This window comes from Pseudophryne corroboree (genome assembly GCF_028390025.1).
Source record: "Pseudophryne corroboree isolate aPseCor3 chromosome 3 unlocalized genomic scaffold, aPseCor3.hap2 SUPER_3_unloc_8, whole genome shotgun sequence".
Classification (NCBI taxonomy): Eukaryota; Metazoa; Chordata; class Amphibia; order Anura; family Myobatrachidae; genus Pseudophryne; species Pseudophryne corroboree.
The window spans coordinates 1,865,818-1,881,994 of record NW_026967574.1 but is presented as its reverse complement, the minus strand read 5'-3'; positions in this window follow the sequence as shown (position 1 = coordinate 1,881,994).

The following is a 16,177-nucleotide window of genomic DNA, read 5'->3' as shown; positions in this document are numbered from 1 at the left end:
AGTGATGCACTGACACCTGTTTTGGTTTTAATAGATTCCTGACCAGTGTCATGAGCTCCTGAGCTCTCTCTATCGGGAGATAAACCCTTTCCTGGTCTGTGTCTATGATCATGCCTAGGAGAGGCAGATGAGCTGTAAGAACCAACTGTGACTTTGGAATATATAGAATCCAGCCATGTTGCCGTTACACTTCCAGAGAAAGTGATACGCTGTTCCGCAACTGCTCTCTTGATCTCGCTTTTATGAGGAGATCGTCCAAGCACGGGATAATAGTAACACCTTGCTTCCGCCGGAGCACCATCATTTCCGCCATTACCTTGGTGAATAATCTCGGGGGCCGTGGAGAGTCCAAACGGCAACGTCTGAAATTGGTAATGACAATCCCGTACCGCAATTCTGAGGTACGCCTGATGAGGTGGATAAATGGGGACATGAAGGTATGCCTCCTTTATGTCCAGAGACACCCTAAAATCTCCCCCTTTCTGGCTTGCGATTCCATCTCGAACTTGAACCTTTTCAGGTATATGTTCAGGGATTTTAAATTCAATATGGGTCCGACCGAACCATCTGGTTTCGGGACTACAACATGGTCGAATAATAACCCCCTCCTTGTTGAAGGAGGGGAACCTTGACCACCACCTGTTGAAGATACAATTTGTGAATTGCAGTTAACACTATTTCCCTCTCATGGTGGGAAGCATCTCCTCAAAGTCCAGCTTGTATCCCTGAGACACAATATCTATTGCCCAGGGATCCAACAGGGAGCGAACCCACTTGTGGCTGAACTTGCGAAGGCGTGCCCCCACCGGGCCTAGCTCCGCCTGTGGAGCCCCAGCGACATGCGGTGGATTTTATAGAGGCCAGGGAGGACTTCTGTTCCTTGCAACTAGCTGTGTTGTGCAGCTTCTTTCCTCTGCCCCTGCCTCTGGCAAGAAAGGACGTACGTCAGACTTTCTTGTTTCTTTGTGTTCGAAAGGCTGCATTTGATAATGTCGTGCTTTCCTAGGCTGTGCAGGGATATAAGGCAAAACATCAGAATTACCAGCAATATCTGTGGAGACCAGGTCCGAGAACCCTTCTCCACACAATCCTCAGCCTTCCATATGCCTCTTAAGTCTGCATCATCTGTCCATTGCATATTCTACAGGACACGTCAAGCAGAAATCGACATAGCTTTGTCTCTAGGACCCAGTATACTCATGTCTCTTTGGGCATGTTTTATATATATATCTCTTAAGACAGCATCTTTAATATATATATATATACCCATATATATATCTATATATATATACACAAACTAGGGTCTCAATTTCTGCTGATAAGGTACCTGTCCACGCTGCAACAGCGCTATAAATTCATGCCGACACAATCGCCGGTCTGAGTAGTGTACCAGAATGTGCACACTATCTGCAGGATCCCTGAGGATAGCTGTTACGTCAGGGCTGCCTTTTGGGCAAACGTGACACCCTAGGGGAAGATTCCCATCATGTATCCTGGCCCTAGTAGGGAAAGCATACTCCCTGAGAATTCTTTGTGGGAAACTGCACCTTCTTGTCTGGAGATTCCCGCTCTTTTTCATCCTGAGAGGAGGCAAATTTACCTCAGCTTTCTTCCCCTTAAACCTTTTTTGCCATTTTGGCTGTAACTTTGCATTATCGTAGTCGACACTGGAGTCAAACTCCGTGTCGGTATCAGTGTCTATTATTTTGGATAGTGATCATTGTGAGACTCTGAAGGTCTCTGCGACATAGGGACAGACATGGGTAGATTTCCTGTCTGTTCTCTAATCTTTTGTGCAATAAATTCACCTTAGCACTTAATTACACATATCCAAACAGGTGTCAGCGTTGTCGACGGAGACACCCTCACACACACATTTGCTCCATCTCCTCCTTAGGGGAGCCTTTTACCGCAGACATGTCGACACACACGTACCGACACACCGCACACTCAGGGAATGCTCATCTGAAGACAATTCCCCCATAAGGCCCTTTGGAGAGACAGAGAGAGAGTCTGCCAGCACACACCCCAGCGCTATTAACCCAGGAATAACACAGTAACTTAATGTTAACCCAGTAGCTGCTGCTTTTATTTATTTTTGCGCCTAATTATGTGCCCCCACCTCTCTTTTTACCCTCTTCTACCGTGTAACTGCAGGGGAGAGGCTGGGGAGCTTCCTCTCAGCGGTGCTGTGGAGAAAAAACATGGCGCTGGTGAGTGTTGAGGAAGAAGCCCCGCCTCCTCGACGGCGGGCTTCTGTCCCGCTTTAATGTAAAAGATTTTGGCGGGGGCTCATACATATATACAGAGCCCAACTGTATATATGTCAAACTTTTGCCAAGAGGTCCTAATTGCTGCCCAGGGCGCCCCCCCACCCTGCGCCCTGCACCCTACAGTGACCGGAGTATGTGGGTGTAGTGTGGGAGCAATGGCGCACAGCTGCAGTGTTGTGCGCTACCTCAGTGAAGACTGGAGTCTTCTGCCGCCGATTTTGAAGTCTTCTTGCTTTTTATGCTCACCCGGCTTCTGTCTTCCGGCTCTGTGAGGGGGACGGCGGCGCGGCTCCGGGATCGGACGTGGAGGGTGAGATTCTGTGTACGATCCCTCTGGAGCTAATGGTGTCCAGTAGCCTAAGAAGCAGGACCTAGCTTCAGAGAGTAGGGCTGCTTCTCTCCCCTCAGTCCCACGTAGCAGAGAGTCTGTTGCCAGCAGAGCTCCCTGAAAATAAAAAACCTAACAAAATACTTTCTTACAGCAAGCTCAGGAGAGCTCACTGAACAGCACCCAGCTCGTCCGGGCACAGTCTCAAACTGAGGTCTGGAGGAGGGACATAGAGGGAGGAGCCAGAGCACACCATAATCCAAATTCTTTTTTAAAGTGCCCATGTCTCCTGCGGAGCCCGTCTATTCCCCATGGTCCTTACGGAGTCCCCAGCATCCACTAGGACGTCAGAGAAATAATATCAGAATAATGAGCATTTTGATAAGCTAAGATTCACTCCCAGTAGGCGGCGGCTTAGCGTGTGCAAAGCTGCTAAAAGCAGCTAGCGAGCGAACAACTCGGAAGGAGGGCCAATGGGCGTTCCGGATTCTGCTACAAATGCTGAGCTTTATGATTATGCCACGGTTCTCTTTTCAGAAACTTTCACTGAAGGCTTCTGCCGCTGACTTTCTTATTGACAGGATCCATAGACTCCCAAAGTCCACACAGGCCCCTATCCAAGCACCGAGGGACACTCTGCTCAGGGTCCACTTTCTTCATATTAAAGAACGCATTCTACAGTATGCTATGTCTTCCTCATCCACAGCTGAGTGCCTGGATTATCTGCAGATATTTCCGGATATTTCTCCTGTGACGTTGGCCAAATGGCGTCTATTCCACCCAAGGAACTGTGCAATACAAATGGGGCTTTCCTACTAAGCTTATTGTAATGTGAAATGGCACCTTCACAGTGATACCTTCACCCGAGGATGGCCCTGCTATTCTGAAAAAGTGGGACATTCCTGTTGACAGTCCTTCATGACACTTTACCTAAACCAATCCCGGAGGAGTTGTCTTCAGTGTCTAAGTAATATGATAAAGGAGTAAGACTGTTAGAGACACTCAGAGTTTGTTTCCTACTGTAACATGTGACAACTGGGACTAAGTTACTGGGCATGGATCTATTTTTGGGCCAGATTTATTTGTTCTTGTTATGGGTTTAAAACATGTTCGTTTCTATTTCCTGTGCTATTTAATTGCTATATGGTATATGGGCCCTCATTCCGAGTTGTTCGCTCGCAAGGCGATTTTAGCAGAGTTACACACGCTAAGCCGCCGCCTACTGGGAGTGAATCTTAGCTTCTTAAAATTGCGAACGATGTATTCGCAATATTGCGATTACAAACTACTTAGCAGTTTCAGAGTAGCTTCAGACTTACTCGGCATCTGCGATCAGTTCAGTGCTTGTCGTTCCTGGTTTGACGTCACAAACACACCCAGCGTTCGCCCAGACACTCCTCCGTTTCTCCAGCCACTCCTGCGTTTTTCCCGGAAACGGTAGCGTTTTCATCCACACGCCCATAAAACGCCGTGTTTCCGCCCAGTAACACCCATTTCCTGTCAATCACATTACGTTCGCCGGAGCGAAGAAAAAGCCGTGAGTAAAAAAACTATCTTCATAGCAAAATTACTTGGCGCAGTCGCAGTGCGAACATTGCGCATGCGTACTAAGCAGAAAAACGCTGCGATGCGAAGAAAATTACCGAGCGAACTACTCGGAATGAGGGCCATGGTCTGATATTCTTTCTACTCTTACGTTTTGTTATACCTTTCTAGAATGTTTGGGTGTTCAGGCAAAGCATGACTGATTCATGTAACATCCTGTTGCCCTTATAACGGTGTTGGTAGAACCTACATTGGATATCAGACCATGTTCCTGGCCTTTACCTCCTTTGGATAGATTGAGATTTGATATTTCTTTGTACAATTGTTACTATGATGACTAGATGTTGCACTCTCGTATGGCTACTTGGGGTAGTCTGTGGGTTTTCCTTTTAGGCCCGACTGCCACCTTTTTCTACCTTTCTGTCACGGTACCCTGGTGACGGAATCTCTAGCTCCTTTATGGACGCTATTTCTGTTTGTCTCCCATTTTTGTTCCCTATTTTATTTTTTTCTGTTATTTGATCATTTGAAGTATGCACACGTCCTACAGACTCTACTGGACTTTACACAGATGCTCCTAGATGGTTCATACCATGATCTGATCTCCATCATGGTGACATTTTTAAGTCTTAATATAAAAGGTCTCAATTCTCCTCATAAGAGGTCTTGCAATAAAATATTTCACTAACCAGAAGGTGGCGGTGGTAGCCACTCAGGAATCACATGTTCCATTGCACTCTCCCCCTCAGTTTACCAATAACTACCCAACATGCTCTATCTCCTGTGGTGTAGCCATCCTTTCTAATAGATCCTGCCCTTTTCACCTGGACAGCAAGTGGGTGGATTGCAATGGTAGATATTGGATTCTAGTTGGGAAGATTCATTATAAATATGTCCCCCTCACTTCTCTCTATGCCCCTAATGCCAGACAGCCCAAATTTCTTTATATATTGTTTTTCAAAAGCTACAAGAAATTGCACTTCTCCTTATGGGAGATGTTACTCTTGCTCCAGACCCTCATCTTGATAGATCCTCCACTACTGATGAACAGACCAGTAATGCCGCCCGTTCCTCAGCTTCCTCATGCTCCCTTTATTAGCTGAATTTGTCCTTTGACCTAGTGTGAAGGACATAGTGAGAGGGAAGAATATACACAGCTTTTAGGCTGGCTGATTATAATAAATATATCTTCCTATTATCAGCATCTCAGATGGAAACTGTCTAGTAAGATGTTTGGGGTATTGTATACATAAGTAGGTGAAAGGGGACAGTTGTCCAGGATAAGATAAATGATGTTATACTGAATGACTACTGCACCCAGCATCACAGACCATGAATGTAATATCTGGTAAGACAATGTTAGCGTATCCTTGCAGGGTATAAAGTCTAGAGACTTACACATAGCAGGTTAGTTCTGACTGATGCTAGGTCTGTCTGTAGCGGATAGAGACTTCTATAAACCCACCTCAGTTTAATAAATTCAGACAGAGTTATTAAAGAGGGACCCTGAGGGCGACTGAGCTATATTGTTTAAACTACTTCATCGATGACCATCATCTGGGACAGATCATGAAACATCTGAGATAAGAGCGGAGTATTCTAATTTGTTCTTCCTATTACTGTAACTGAGTATAACTTGTTATTTGCAGGTTCTCATTGTTGTAACTTAGAGAAATAAATGCTTATCCTTTATAATATGTCCTGTGTCAGTCTCCATATTTATCACAGTGTATCCCAGAACCTGGTCACTAGAATTTTTTTACCGACAGTAATTTCATGGTCTGATCACACCCCTCTGAAATGGTCCTGGTCGCCTTTTCCCACTACTCCTCCTTTACTACCTTGAAGATTGCAGGATTATATATTAATGGATGCTGAAGGCACCAGAAGTTTGCAAGAGGCCCTGTCCTCCTACTTAGACGTGACCGCTCCTGAAGATACTTCCATTAGGAACCATTGGTGTGCCCTTAAGGCCATGGATCAGAAGCCAGAGAAGGCCGTCATCCAAGTGCCAGGGGACAGGTAATTAGCAGGGAATGTGCAGGATTCTGAATGCTGGTTCCCATAGACTAGCTCAATAAATGTATTATATACCTAAGACGACTGTAGCAAGACTCAGATGCTGCCAACTCAGTAATAGGAGCCGTTCACTAGCCAATTCCCTGAGGCCGGCTGTTACAGGAGCATGTGGCTACATGACAGGGGCTGCACCAGATATATCCTAAGCATTGTGTCACGTGGCATGAGGAGCCCCGAGCCTGTGCCCCAGCAAGCAGCCGCAACATGCCAGAAATAAGGAGTGGTTTATATATAGAACGGCATGTGCTAATAGTGACACTCTCAGAGCATGTAATACCATAGGCAGAGGTACTGCTAGCACACAGTATGGCTGCTGGTAACACACAGTGACATGATGTGAGAGGGGAGCAGTATTATAATAGAGGATGATGACTCCTGATGTATGAGATACACCAGAGAGTGTGGGGAGGAGACTGGTCAGATCTCTGGGCTGGTAACACACAGTGACATGATGTGAGGGAGGAGCATGAGTATAATAGGGGCTGATGGCTACTGATGTATGAGATACACCAGAGAGTGTGGAGAGGAGACTGGTCAGATCTCTGGGCTGGTAACACACAGTGACATGATGTGAGGGGAGAGCAGGAGGATAATAGAGGCTGATGGCTCCTGATGTATGAGATACACCAGAGAGTGTGGGGAGGAGACTGGTCAGATCTCTGGGCTGGTAACACAGTGACATGATGTGAGGGGGAGAGCAGGAGTATAATAGGGGCAGATGGCTCCTGATGAATGAGATACACCAGAGAGTGTGGGGAGGAGACTGGTCAGATCTCTGGGCTGGTAACACACAGTGACATGATGTGAGGGGGAGAGCAGGAGTATAATAGGGGCTGATGGCTCCTGATGTATGAGATACACCAGAGAGTGTGGGGAGGAGACTGGTCAGATCTCTGGGCTGGTAACACAGTGACATGATGTGAGGGGGAGAGCAGGAGTATAATAGAGGATGATGACTCCTGATGTATGAGATACACCAGAGAGTGTGGGGAGGAGACTGGTCAGATCTCTGGGCTGGTACCACACAGTGACATGATGTGAGGGGGAGAGCAGGAGTATAATAATAGGGGTTGATGGCTCCTGATGTATGAGATACACCAGAGAGTGTGGGGAGAAGACTGGTCAGATCTCTGGGCTGGTAACACACAGTGACATGATGTGAGGGGGAGAGCAGGAGTATAATAGGGGCTGATGGCTCCTGATGTATGAGATACACCAGAGAGTGTGGGGAGGAGACTGGTCAGATCTCTGGGCTGGTAACAAATAGTGACATGATGTGAGGGGGAGAGCAGGAGTATAATAGGGGCTGATGGCTCCTGATGTATGAGATACACCAGAGAGTGTGGGGAGGAGACTGGTCAGATCTCTGGGCTGGTAACACACAGTGACATGATGTGAGGGGGAGAGCAGGAGTAGAATAGGGGCTGATGGCTCCTGATGTATGAGATACAACAGAGAGTGTGGGGAGGAGACTGGTCAGATCTCTGGGCTGGTAACACACAGTGACATGATGTGAGGGGGAGAGCAGGAGTAGAATAGGGGCTGATGGCTCCTGATGTATGAGATACAACAGAGAGTGTGGGGAGGAGACTGGTCAGATCTCTGGGCTGGTAACACACAGTGACATGATGTGAGGGGGAGAGCAGGAGTATAATAGGGGCTGATGGCTCTGATGTACGAGATACACCAGAGAGTGTGGGGAGGAGACTGGTCAGATCTCTGGGCTGGTAACACACAGTGACATGATGTGAGGGGGAGAGCAGGAGTATAATAGGGGCTGATGGCTCCTGATGTATGAGATACACCAGAGAGTGTGGGGAGGAGACTGGTCAGATCTCTGGGCTGGTAACAAATAGTGACATGATGTGAGGGGGAGAGCAGGAGTATAATAGGGGCTGATGGCTCCTGATGTATGAGATACACCAGAGAGTGTGGGGAGGAGACTGGTCAGATCTCTGGGCTGGTAACACACAGTGACATGATGTGAGGAGGAGAGCAGGAGTATAATAGGGGCTGATGGCTCCTGATGTACAAGATACACCAGAGAGTGTGGGGAGGAGACTGGTCAGATCTCTGGGCTGGTAACACGCAGTGACATGATGTGAGGGGGAGAGCAGGAGTATAATAGGGGCTGATGTCTCCTGATGTATGAGATACACCAGAGAGTGTGGGGAGGAGACTGGTCAGATCTCTGGGCTGGTGACACACAGTGACATGATGTGAGGAGGAGAGCAGGAGTATAATAGGGGCTGATGGCTCCTGATGTATGAGATACAACAGAGAGTGTGGGGAGGAGACTGGTCAGATCTCTGGGCTGGTGACACACAGTGACATGATGTGAGGAGGAGAGCAGGAGTATAATAGGGGCTGATGGCTCCTGATGTATGAGATACAACAGAGAGTGTGGGGAGGAGACTGGTCAGATCTCTGGGCTGGTAACACACAGTGACATGATGTGAGAGCATGAGTATAATAGGGGCTGATGTCTCCGGATGTATGAGATACACCAGAGAGTGTGGGGAGGAGACTGGTCAGATCTCTGGGCTGGTAACACATAGTGACATGATGTGAGGGGAGAGCAGGAGTATAATAGGGGCTGATGGCTCCTGATGTATGAGATACACCAGAGAGTGTGGGGAGGAGATTGGTCAGATCTCTGGGCTGGTAACACACAGTGACATGATGTGAGGGGGAGAGCAGGAGTATAATAGGGGCTGATGGCTCTGATGTACGAGATACACCAGAGAGTGTGGGGAGGAGACTGGTCAGATCTCTGGGCTGGTAACACACAGTGACATGATGTGAGGAGGGAGCAGGAGTATAATAGGGGCTGATGTCTCCTGATGTATGAGATACACCAGAGAGTGTGGGGAGGAGACTGGTCAGATCTCTGGGCTGGTAACACACAGTGACATGATGTGAGGGGGAGAGCAGGAGTATAATAGGGGTTGATGGCTCCTGATGTATGAGATACACCAGAGAGTGTGGGGAGAAGACTGGTCAGATCTCTGGGCTGGTAACACACAGTGAACACATATATTGGTAGATGCTCAATTAGCTTAGTGATATCATTCAGGTGCTCGAAAGGGAGGGGTATTTCTAAGCAAGAAAAAAAGCCATTTGTTTCCCCCAGCACCCTGAATCATAACCGTAACTAGATATAAATTCCACATGATAACAGAATTCAGAGATCTTCGTTACACATATTTGCGCAAATGTGTGAATAAGCCCCAAAGCCGCATCAAGGCATCTCTGTATATTCACACATTTGCGCAAATATGTGTAACGAAGATCTCTGAATTCTGTTATCATGTGGAATTTATATCTAGTTACGGTTATGATTCAGGGTGCTGGGGGAAACAAATGGCTTTTTTTCTTGCTTAGAAATACCCCTCCCTTTCGAGCACCTGAATGATATCACTAAGCTAATTGAGCATCTACCAATATATGTGTTTGTTGTGAGAGGCAGAGAGGTTTCTGCATTAGGAGGAGGTGCAGGCCCTGACATGCCACAGGGAGCATTGTGGGGTTGCTCCAAGGTAGGTAGCTCTTAGCTTAGACATATTGTAGTAAGGAGCTATTATCATGTGGCTCCTTGCTGGTTAATTCTAGACCCAGATTGGGGTAATGGAGGTGTGAGGTGTGGTGCCTCTGGACTGGCTGAGCTGGATGGCCTTAGTGTGGCATACCTTTACATTCTATTAACACTTTTCACTTATTAATTTCTTAACACTATTTCTCTATTTTAATTGCATTTCATTTTGTATCACTTTCTCTATAGCTTCGGCTTCCTAAATACTAATTTATTAACACTATAGTTTTTTCACTGGTATGCTACGCTGTGCTTTCTGGCTTATGCTGGTGTTTTGGGGTGCCACACCATGCACCTAGATATAGCGCTAGGGACCCCAAATATACAGAGACGCCTTGATGCGGCTTTGGGGCTTATTCACACATTTGCGCAAATATGTGTAACGAAGATCTCTGAATTCTGTTATCATGTGGAATTTATATCTAGTTACGGTTATGATTCAGGGTGCTGGGGGAAACAAATGGCTTTTTTTCTTGCTTGGTAACACACAGTGACATGATGTGAGGGGGAGAGCAGGAGTATAATAGGGACTGATGGCTCTTGACTCCACACTGGGAAAATACATATTCCTTATTAGTCTGTACTGACAGAGGAGGGTTTAGGATAAGAGATTGTTGCAGTGACTGAGCAAGGAGAATATGTGACTCTTTTCTGTAATAATTGTTTACTACTCACCTGTGCTGATATCTGTAGGGATCTCCTCTTCCTTACACTGCTGATCACCCCTCACATACGTCTCTTCTTCTCCCTCTGCATCTTCTGCCTTTATATCAGTCACATACGTCTCTTCTTCTCCCTCTATATCTTCTGCCTTCATATCAGTCACATACGTCTCTTCTTCTCCCTCTATATCTTCTGCCTTTATATCAGTCACATACGTCTCTTCTTCTCCCTCTATATCTTCTGCATTTATATCAGTCACATACATCTCTTCTTCTCCCTCTATATCTTCTGCCTTCGTATCAGTCACATACGTCTCTTCTTCTCCCTCTGTATCTTCTGCCTTTATATCAGTCACATACGTCTCTTTTTCTCCCTCTATATCTTCTGCCTTTATATCAGTCACATACGTCTCTTCTTCTCCCTCTGTATCTTCTGCCATTATATCAGTCATATACGTCTCTTCTCCCTCTGTATCTTTGACTTTAATATTATTTAATTGGGCTTCACCCTATGTAAACCATTAATAACAGATTGTAAAATAGTTGATTTCAGTAATAGATTAAACAACACAAATATAATGACACACACAGCTGCTCTACACATTATATAGTGACAGTCAATTTGGGTGAGACCCTAAATCCCACCTACCTGATCCTCCTGTGGAATCCTGTGATTCTCCTCTGTACAATCCTGGGAATACAGAGGACGGGGACATCTCTCTGGGGTATCTCTGTTACTGGGTCCATCTGTAGGAGACACACAGTGACTGAGTACAGTGTATATATGTGATTATCAGATGATGTGTGTATATAGGTGTGACAGGACGGTACCGTACGGAAGCACTCGCCGCTTGCCGCGTCCCGTCAACTGCGCACAGAATGGAAGGTCAAGCCGCACGAGGCCTGACCACATAGGGGATTCCCGCTTAGCGTCAGTAACCGCCTGCTACTGACTCCACCCACTGCGCTGTGGGCGGGTTCTCGCTGCCACCACCAAACTCCTAACCTGCCGTGGCGTTTGGAACCACGGTTCTGCTCTGTATGTGCCGACGCACTGCCTTACCACACCTGTGTAGTGTTGACGAATCCCCACTAGCCACTTGCTAGGCCTCTACCGGTAGCTGGCGGAAGGCGGAGCTTGGAGACGTCAGGTGCTTCCCTGGACAGCCAGAAAACGGGGCTAGGTTTGGCCTAACCCTGTAGGTCACAAGATGAAGCAGTCTTCTTGAGGCAAAGATGCTTATTGCTCAAATAACCTTTAAAAAGGCTCCTCCCTATTGCTAGGGGCAACAGCATACAATCAGATGTTTTCAGCAGAAGAAGATGTTACAATACACACTCCTATGGGCCAACTGCCCTTCTTTTATCCCTCTCCAAGACCCCTTACCACAGGGGGTAAGCCCGCCCTGTGGTGCACAACCAATCAATGTTTACCCATGAGCTGTGCATGCTCTGGTCTCATGCACAGCTTTACATTGTTCCCTATGGACAGTGGGGAGTGGTCGGTCTCCTTTGACTCTCCCATCTTGGAGATTCAGGATACTCCCACGGTGCCGTTCAGTCTGCCTTGGGGGAAGTTTTCCCTCCTAAATCTGACTTCCAGAAACCTGCCCGGGGCCCCTCTCACTGCTTGCAGCCTGGATTTGAGCTCCAGAGCTGGGCAGCCTGGCTCCCCGGTCCAGGTTTCTTGGCACTACGGGTGATCTCCATGGAGCTCCAAGAAACCACTCAGCCTGTTTCCTAGCTGAGCTGCTTCTCTTTCTCCCTGTGCCCCTTGGAAAGGTGAGGCTGGATGGGAAAGCATTACGTTTTTTGGGGAAAAGGTCTTGGAGAATCCATCAGCCTGCACAGCCATGGATTCCCCCCTCTTGGGACACACAATCAAGTAAGTGCAATTTATCTTTAAATACATTACATTTAAATCACACTGTACATGTTTATACATTTAAATACACTCTGAGCCTGCACAGGCTCCACATACCTAGGCACTGCATGTTTTACACAATGTCCTGTTCTGTAACTACTGTGCCCAGCGCTCAGCGCTGGGCTTCCCTAGCCCTGCAGCCTGGCTGCTAGGGCTCTCTCTCAGTGCTGGAGGTATGGAGCTGGCTTCCCCCATCCTCCAGCCTGCCTTCCTGCCTCTGGGGTTCCAGGGAGCTGGCTCTCCCTGTCCCCCCTGTGTGGCACTAACTCCGTGGCCTCGCCGCACGCAGCGGCGCACCCCCCTGTACCGAAGCCCGGCGGCCCGGGACACTTGTCCCGGCCGCCGTGACCCTGGCTTGTTTCAGCGCTGAGGCGCCGGGAGCGTAGCTCCCGGTCCCCAGCGCTCAGCATCCTAATTACACCCCCGCCGCTAGGGAGCCGGCTAGCCCGGTCCCCCCTGAGCGGCGCTGACTTGTGGCACATTAAAAAATACAGGTTTTTTTAACATTAATAAAACACGGCGCCTAGCGCCCAACATATTTCAAATCTGGCGCCAAGCGCCCATTGTCCTTGCAAATGGCGCCGGGCACTAGGGGTTAACCCTTTCAGTGCCGCGGCGGCCATTTGCCTCGTGGCTGGGCCTCTCCGGCCACACTCCCCCCCCCCCCATTCAAGCGGGTCAACCAGGGACCCATGTCCCAACGATTTGGTCCCTGATCCCGCAGTTCTTAATGAGGCTACCGGGAGTTCTTTGGGGGTTCAGGCTCCTCCTGACGTGACAGTACATCTGCATTGCTATGAGCCTTGCCTTGCTTGTGGGTAATATGGAAGTCATAAATCTGAAGAGCAAGGCTCCACCGCAACAGTCTGCCGTTTTCCCCCGAGGTGTGCTGGAGCCACCGTAATGGATTGTGGTCCGTTACCACCGTAAAATGGCGGCCATACAAATAGGGCTGAAGCTTCTTCACAGCCCAAACAATAGCCAAACACTCCTTTTCAATTGTGGCATACCCCACCTCCCACGGGAGCAGCTTTCTGCTCAAATAGGCCACAGGGTGCTCCTGTCCATCCGGCCCCTCCTGGCTCAGTACTGCCCTGAGTCCGTACTGTGACACATCAGTCTGTACAACAAAGTTTTTACTATAGTCCGGCGCCATCAGCACTGGGGCTTGTACTAGAGCGGTTTTCAACGACTGGAATGCCAACTCACATGCGGTCGTCCAGTCAACTATCTTGGGGAGTTTCTTCTTCGTCAGATCAGTCAGGGGTTTGGCCACGGAACTAAAGTCGGGGACAAAACGTCTGTAGTACCCTGCGATCCCTAAGAAAGCCAGGACCTGTCTCTGGGTTGTGGGCCGGGGCCAGTCGCGGATCGCCTCCACCTTCGCTGGTTCAGGCTTCACCTTACCTCCCCCCACACGGTGCCCCAGGTACTGTACCTCTGTCATCCCCATTTGGCACTTGTCTGCCCTGATGGTCAGACCTGCCCACCGAATCCTCTCTAACACCAACCCCACATGCCCCAGGTGCTCTTCCCAGGTTCGGCTGAAGACAGCAATGTCATCCAAGTAGGCCTGGGCGAACTCTCGGAACCCCTTCAGCAGGTCATTGACCACACTCTGGAAGGTGGCCGGCGCATTCTTCATCCCAAATGGCATGGTTTTGAACTCAAACAAGCCAAAGGAGGTGATGAAGGCGGACCGTTCCTGAGCCTCGGGAGTCATTGGTATCTGCCAATACCCCTTGCTCAGGTCGAACGTAGAGATGTACTTCGCCCCAGCCAGCTCGTCTAACAGTGCGTCAATGCGGGGTAGGGGATAGGCGTCTGATTTGGTTACTTCGTTCAACCGGCGGTAGTCTACGCAGAACCTGGTTGTCCGGTCCTTCTTGGGAACCAGTACAACGGAGGCGGCCCAGGGACTGTTGGAGCGCGTGATTACGCCTAGCGCTAACATCTCCTGCACCTCTTGGTAGATACTCGCCTGCACTTCTGGTTAGACCCGATACGCGGGTTGCCGAATCGGCCTATGCTCACCAGTGTCTACATGATGGGCACGTAGGGAAGTCAGGCCGGGCTTCCTGCTGAACTGGGCCTCAAAGGACTGCAGCACTGACTCCAGCTGCTCCCTCTTGTGGTTACCAAGCTCACTGCTCCAGCTAACTTCCTCTACCCCACCCTCACCCTTGGCATCCGCGAGGAGGTCAGGAATGGGATCTTTTCCTGATTCCTCATTCGGCAGGCGGCAGGCAGCACACAGCGGCTACCGACTCCACACGCTCGTGGTATGCCTTCAACATGTTTATATGGTAGGTACGCTGTCTCCTACCATCGCTGTCAAATGACACCACGTAGGTGATGTCGCTTAGGCGTTTTGCGACCGTGTACGGTCCCGCCCAGGCAGCCTGGAGCTTGTTCTGACGTGTGGGCACCAGAACCAGCACCTTCTGCCCTACTCCAAAAACCCGAGCACGCGCGCCCTGGTCATACCAAGTCTTCTGCTTGGTCTGTGCTTCCGCAAGATTCGCTTGCGCTAGTCCCATGAGATTCTCTAACCGATCTCTGAGCTTCAACACATACTCCACCATGGACTCAACCTGGTGGATCAGCTCCCCCTCCCAAGACTCCCGGAACAGGTCAAGAGGTCCACGGACTCTGCGGCCATATAGTAACTCGAAGGGCGAGAATCCGGTTGACTCCTGGGGCACTTCCCGATATGCAAACAGGAGGTGCGGCAGGTATCGCTCCCAGTCTCCTCCCTCCGAAGTCACAAATGCCCGTAGCATCTGCTTCAGAGTGCCATTGAATCTCTCGCAAAGTCCGTTAGTCTGGGGATGATAGGGGGCAGTGCGGAGTTGGCGCACTCCGCACTTCGCCCAGAGGCACTGGACCAGATCACTCATGAACTGCGTCCCTTGATCGGTTAGGATCTCACTGGGGAACCCTACTCTACTAAATATGCCTAGCAGAGCGTCCGCTACCTTTTCCGCAGTGATGGCGGACAGAGCCACAGCCTCTGGATACCGGGTAGCATAATCCACCACGGTGAGGATGTATCTCTCCCCGATCTACTGGGCACAGGTAGGGGACCGACTATGTCCACGGCCACTCGTTGGAAAGGTTCCCCGACTATTGGCAAAGACCTCAGGGGAGGCCGAGCACTGGGGCGTCCCAGCCGTTGGCACACATCACAGGACTTACAGTAGGTCCGGACGTCATCCGACACTCCGGGCCAAAAAAAGTTCTGCGTCAGGCGCCTCAGTGTTCGGTCCCTCCCCTGGTGTCCCGCCAAAGGAATTTCGTGGGCAACTGACATCAGTTGCTCCCGAAAGCTCCTGGGAACCACCAGTTGAACTTGCTCCCGCACTGGCCTATCCCCTTCTACCTTGGCTACCCGGTACAGTAACCGTTTCCACCAGGTCACACTCCCTGCCCCCATCCCAGCGAGGCCGTGGCCAGCTTGGCGCCTCATACCTTCCAGGGATGGGTCAGAAAGCTGAGCTTCCCTAAACTCCTGCCTGCGGCCCTCACTTTCTCCTAAGTTTGGACACTCTACAGGGGGATATTGGGGTCAGTCATGGTAGGGTCGGGGTAGTCACTCATACTCACCGCCAGAGTTGGCAAACTACTAGGGACAGGAGCATCACTGGGCACCCCACAGGATTCAACAAACTGGAACCGACAACCTCTGCGTTGCTAGGGGACGTAGGCCCACCAGAGGCAAGGGGCAGATGTGCTGATCTTGCCGCTGTGGTCTTTTCCTCTGGGATGGCTGAC